Source organism: Branchiostoma belcheri, unplaced genomic scaffold, assembly GCF_001625305.1.
Source record: "Branchiostoma belcheri isolate BF01 breed outbred unplaced genomic scaffold, Haploidv18h27 scaffold47, whole genome shotgun sequence".
Taxonomy (NCBI): Eukaryota; Metazoa; Chordata; class Leptocardii; order Amphioxiformes; family Branchiostomatidae; genus Branchiostoma; species Branchiostoma belcheri.
Genome location: NW_017804098.1, coordinates 2135179 through 2142069, shown reverse-complemented (window position 1 = coordinate 2142069; position 6891 = coordinate 2135179). Strand labels below are relative to the sequence as shown.

Sequence of the window (6891 nt, the reverse complement as noted above, 5' to 3'; positions counted from 1 at the left end):
CTAGACTATGCATGATGTACAAAATGACTAATAAACTGGTGGATGTCCCAACTACTAAGTACCTAATACCAGCTCAGAAGAGAACAAGAAATAGCCACGCATTCAAGTACCAGAGTTATCAACCAAGGATTGAGGTGTTCAAGAATTCATTCTTTCCTAGAACTATCGCAGAGTGGAACTCACTGTCACCAAGTACAGTAGGGGCATTGTCAATAGATAGCTTTAAACAATGTCTAGAGCTAGAAGTTCAAGGGTTAGGTGGAACAAGTCGATCGGTGTAATATAGCCAGCTGCCGCCGCGCCGCGTGCCTGCGAAGCTGGTGTGTTACGCCGAAAGGCGGTTATACCGGCTATACAGATACAGATACAGATACAGATATTGCAGTAAAAACATCTTTAAGCACACGTTTTCTCAAGGTGGCGATATTAAAGACTATGGTGATATTATGGACACAGATGTTACATATCTGATTTTCAATGGGTGGTTTGTCTAGTCGCATAAGAAATATGAATTTTTCTACAGTACTTAAGCGCATGAAATAGGGGAATAGGTGTTGTACAAGCATATACAGTTCATTTCTCTCTTTGCTATACAGTTCACATTCTGTTACAAAATGGCGTTCGTCTTCTATTTTGTTCAAGTTACAATATTTACATAATCTGTGTGGTTTAGCAAGATAACTCGAGAAGCAGTGGATGGATTGGAATGAAACTTGGTAGGTGGATAGGTCTTCATGAGACCTAGAAATGATTAGATTTTGGGCTCCCTGGCGGCTTTCCTAGGTACTGTAGCTGAACTTCCGGTTTTGATATTTCATGTTCTGGACATGCTAGGGTCACGAAGTTTGGTTGGTAGATAGCTCTTGGGGTAGGGAAGAAGTGACATGAGTTTGGTCCCCTGGCGCCTTGTTCTGGAACTACAGGAGCATTTGTTGAAAAAAATTTGAAGGACGATAACTCAAGAACCGGTTGACGTATTATCGTGATTTTTGGTATGTAGGTACTAGTAGTTGAAGTGATGCTTGACATAATCAGATGGCAATTATGCAAATGAGGAGCTAATTTGCATAATTAATGAGGAAATTCTATAAATCTGCTTTGTTCGATAATAGAAATATGAAACACTTGTGGCATCTACTTGAGAACGAGAAAACATCTGAGGGTATAGATTATGTAAATGAGGGTCTAATTTTCATAATTAATGGCAAATTTTTATAATTCCATAGTTGTAACTGCTGCACCCCGAATTTATACTTGCCACATTTGGAAGTTAAGTGAAGGTGAACATCAATAAACATAATTTATTCAAATCATGACCTAATTTGCATAATTTATGTGGAAGTGCTATAATAGCCTTTTTGTTAAGAGAAGGCTGTCATTGGGTGGAGAATATGATCAACTGATATAATCCATGCAAATGAGGCTCTTATTTACTAAATCAATGATTGAAATTGTATAATTCATCACCCGCAAGGGTTAACATCATTTGGTGAAGGTATGAGATCGTGGAACTCTTGTTAATCATTACAATTGCGACAAAACGCGGTTAATCCATTATCCAACAAGAGTTTCGAGATCTCATACCTCCATGAAATATGGGCTTGCTTTCTCATCATTAATTATGCAAACAACCTCTACATTAACATAATATATGCATAGCGACGCAAACCTTTAAGTAACTTACACATGTTGCGAGGTATAAAATTCCCATCATTCATCAATAAGGATTCACATAATTTTCACATTAATTATGCAAATTAGATCATCATTTGCATAATCAATATCTGTTGATGTTCCGCCTGCCACAGATTAAATAGATTACATGTATAGCAGTACCATTATATGAAACACTGTAATTATAGAACTTCCGCATTAATTATACAAATTAAGTCCTCATTTGCATAATTTGCATTTAATCATGTACAACTGTCTCTCAGGTACCTACACACCAAAAATGATGAAAATACGTTGTTCCAATGTGGACTTATTGGCTTTGAAAGTTTTTACCAGAAACTAATCTGCAGTTCCAGAACAAGCTGCTAGGGGGACCAAACTTACGCCACTAATTTTTGACAGGATTAGCTATCTGTCACTAAAAAGTCAAGACCATAGCTTGTTCAGGACAAAAGATACAAAAACCAAAAGTTCTGCTGCAGTACCAAGGTCATCCACCAGGAGGCCCATACTTGACCTTGACCTTTGTCTTTCGAAGACTTACCATCATACCAAATATCATCACAATCCATGAAGGCATTCTGAAGTCATGCTGACTACAAAGTTGCGGAAACACACACAGACAGACACACAGACAGACAGACACACACACAGACATACATACATACATACAGACAGACACGCCAAAAAAATTTATTTCAGGAATTCTAAGACGAACTGTAAAACACAAACATTTCTCTAATGTGTGTGTTACGCTGAAGAACGACTAGCTGGCCAAGCATTTTTAAAACCGTTTTAACGTCATCTTACACCGAACCTGGGGTTAGACGTGCTTGCACGAAATGCAAGTCTTTTTGTTGAAGCAAGATTTTTTACGGCTGGATGCCCTTCCTAACGCCAACCCAACCCTACTAGGGCCCAGGAACCCTCTAACTGAGGGGGGAAAGACGTGTTATTAAAGTGCCTTTCCCAAGGGCACAACGTCTGGGTGCATGTCCAGAAATGTCTGAGTCCAGCCCTGGGGATTGAACCTTGGTTCAGTTGCTTGACAGTAGGATATTCTATCCACTACACCACACATACGCCACATATAAACTATTAATACGGATGTCCACTACGTTGTGTTTTACCTGCTCCCGAGCCGTCCTCTTCCTTGAACAATGCTGGGATGTCGATTATGTCTCCTTCTGTCAGACCCAACTCGCGCTTCAACTTGTCACGATTCCAGTCGATATCATCCTTTTAAATGAAAATGTACAATAAAACGACAAAGATGTTTCCTTCAACTCTATAGTCGTGTGACAAAAAAGGAATGTCTACAAACAAGTATGAGTTATTTACTAACGGATGGAGTTTGACCTTGACCACAAAGTATCACATTCACTAGTTTCCCATCCCCAGAATGCAACGCGAAAACAGGGTTTCTAACCTCATTTGCAAAGGATAGGAAGGCATCGGAATGATTCTGTTGACGTTAAACAGCTTGTTTTTCAGTGTGTTTTGAGATACTGGGGCATTTTATGCTCAAGGTTAATTAAATTACTATGGTTTGAATCTGACAATGAGGTTAGACCCCCTGTTTTCGCGTTGCATTCTGGGGATGGGACACTGGTGACACGCACACTTGGAACTTTGAGATGTCTGATTCTGCCACTGCAACACTGTTAATATTCATTTACTTCTGGGTGAGAAACATATGTACAAAACTTATAACCAGATTTTCTGAGTTTTAATGTTTTAAATAAGACCTTTTCAGAATATTATCTTGGCCGTCTTCTAAACCACCATGGTCTGACAAACCTGGAATACTTGGTTTTCCTCCCTCAACTTGCTGTCCTGTAAAAGTTGCTGTACCGTGACAGCAGCTGGTGTTCCATATCTCTCTTTTCCTGGATAAATAACAAAAACATTATCTGTTAGCACCTCTAGCTGTCAGAGATAACAGCTTTAGAAAGTTGTGTGAAAGACAAAGATAATGACTGGAAAGGGTACAGAACCAAGCTGCAAGATTCTGCACGAACAACTTAACTATCAAAGGGCGCTAGTGTAACGGAAATAAAAAGAAACCTACAGTGGGGGTCGCTGGAAGACAGACGTAGAATTTCCAGACTGTGCATGATGTACAAAATGACTAATAAACTGGTGGATGTACCAACCACTAAGTATCTGATACCAGCCCAGAAAAGAACAAGAAACAGTCATGCCTTCAAATATCAGAGTTATCAACCAAGAATTGAGGTATTCAAAAACTCGTATTTCCCCAGAACTATTGTAGACTGGAACTCGTTGCCGCCAAGCACAGTTCGGGCAACATCGCTAGAAAGCTTCAAACAACGCCTGCAATCAAATGTGCAAAGATTGAGTGTAACAAGCCGTTCGGTGTGATATAGCTAGCTGCCGCCGCGCCGCGTGCCTGCGAAGCTGGTGTGTTATGGCTATACAGATACAGATACAGAATTCCTATGTATATTGGCTGACAGCTGGTACAATACGTACCTTCGAAGAGAGGGACATCCCCGTGCCCCTGTCCCTGCAGCCATCCTAAGTAGGCGTAGCAGGCATCTGGACTGGCGAGTAGTAGCCGGAAACCCTGAACAACATGTCATCAAACCAAAATGAGATGCCATCATTTACAACACTATAAAGAATCAATCTAAAAATCACTAAAAATATCACTAAAAATAATGACTACCACATATATACTTAAATAGTCTAAAATGTCTAGTAGGTAAAACAGGTAAAATATATTAAGAATTAAACATTTGATGAGCTATTTAAACAGAGGAGGGGGGTGAAAACGTTACAAGGAAAGAATATAGACTTGCCTTTCCTCCCCTTGCTGGAACAAACGTCATAAACTCGTCAATATGGCCGACTGCCAACCAATCAGAGTAGAGCTCTATAGGCGACTGGACTCTCTGTGCCTTCAGGAAACTGCGGACAACTTTCATCATCCTCCGTCCGTACTGATTTCTGCTGACAGAAAATGAACATTTGAAATTACAGTCTTTCGCTGCCAGAGGTTAACTGGCCTCCAGGGAATCAATTAGTTGGCTTCTAGGCGCGATTTACTCGGGCTTCATTTAACATTGTCTACACTGCAGCCAGCAATAATGGGCATAGCATGTCTATTACATGAGATACAAAAACTCAAATGTCCACTTCAGTACAAAACAAGAAGTCGGAGATCTCATACCTCCATGAAATATATGAGTTTTTGTAAATGTTTTTACACAGTACACTACACTACAGTACAGAACAAGATAACACAGGTTTTTGTTTTCAAACACACAAGCTAATACAGTAGCACCTTTGGCCTGAAATAGGTCTTGCAAAAAGACACAAAACTGGAAGTTCTGCTGCAGTACCAAGGTCAGCCACCAGGAGGCCCATATTTTACCTTGACCTTTGGCTTCCTACGACCTACCAACATACCAAATATCATCACAATCCATAGAGGCGTTCTGAAGTAATGCTGACTACAAATGTGCGGAAACACAAACACACACAGAGACAGACACTCACACACAGACACGCCAAAAACAATACCTCCATTTTTTATGGAGGTAATAATGGCGTTGGGAGGGCAAAATCTGACCATTTCTTTGTGATCACAACCATCAAAATACAATTTACATAACAAGCCACACATTTTAAAAGATGCCATCAATGCTACCAAACCAAAAACAGTAGCATAAACACACGATACCAAATCATCAAAAGAGTATTTCAACTGGCCGATGTGATATTGCAGAATGTTTCAGTTTCAGTTTATTACCTTCGCCAAGAAGGTTATGTTTTCAGAGGCGTTCGTGTATGTGTGTGTGTGTCTGTCTGTCAACACGATAACTTGAGAAGGCCTTGATGGATTGTCTTGATACTTGGTAGGTGGGTAGGTCTTGATGAGACCTAAAAATGATTAGATTTTGGACCCCCTAGCGGCTTGTTATGGTACTGCAGCTGAGCTTCCGGTTTTGATATCTCATGATCTAGACCTGTTATGGTGATGAAATTTGGGTGGTAGGTAGCTCTTGTGCTGGGGAAGAAGTGACGTGAGTTTGGGCCCCCTAGTGGCTTGCTCTGGAACTGCAGGGATATATTCTTGAAAATATTCAAAAGAGGATAACTCAATAACCGGTTGACGGATCATCATGATTTTTGGTATGTAGGTAGCTTACGTGATGCTTAATATAATTATGTGACAATTATGCAAATATGGATGTAATTTGCATAATTTATGGGGAAATTCTATAAATCAGTTGCATTCCATAATAAGACAATTGAAGCTTGTGACATTGGTAATTGACAACGAGAGAAACAGAGGCAGATATTGATTATGTTAATAATGACTTAATTTGCATAATTAATGAGAAAATTTTATAATTATGTAATATGTAATGATAACTGCCTGTAATTTCATACTTATGGTATTTGAAAGTTAAGTTGAGGTGAACATCATTAAACATAATTTATTTAAATCAGGACCTCATTTGCATAATTTATTAGGAAATACTTGTAGAATGCCTTGTTTGTTTATATAAGACTGTCTTTTGGTTGAGATTATGATAAAATGATATAATTCATGAAAATTAGGTTCCTATTTCTTAAATCAGGGGGGAATAATCTAATCTATAATTTGTCAGTCATTTGGCGAAGGTATGAGATCGGGGAACTCTAGTTACGAATGTTTTCGATTTAGAACGCTACGTGAACGCCGTGATGTCTCGCGCCACAGAGCATTAGGGTTTTAGGATTAGGATTTAGGTCATCTCACTTTAGTACAATTTCCCAAACCTTAGGGGACGAAAGAGATCATTTACTACATGCCCACGACGTCTAACTAGCTATTAGAAGTAATAAAAGTCATACGTAGGGGAGGTAGATCCGATTAGAATCCGTCCAAGCGGATACTTCTTGCCGTTTGCTGTTACCGGCGGGCTGACCTCCAGGTTCCCGAAGGAGTCCAGGGAGTTGGGCTCCTCATCCTGACTGTAACGGGTCACGTATCCAAAGTCCTTTCCCTTTTAAAAAAGTAACAAGTACCAAGTGTTATTATTGCGATTATTTAATCAATACAATTTCTTAGCATGAAAGTTCATCTGTGTTGGTACAAATCATTATGAAATAAAGACTAAGCTTTAACTTCCAACACTTAGATAGAGAATTGGGACTTACCCCAAATTTTCCCCAAAAATTAAGGAGGCGGTCTACATAAGA

General features: G+C 39.4%; 1 protein-coding gene across 5 annotated transcripts in view; it reads right to left on the bottom strand.

Moving 5' to 3' along the window:
- The window catches only part of LOC109479261 (protein-arginine deiminase type-2-like), a 31890-nt gene that overhangs the window by 13587 nt on the left and 11412 nt on the right, over positions 1-6891 (bottom strand). The window lies entirely within an intron of this gene.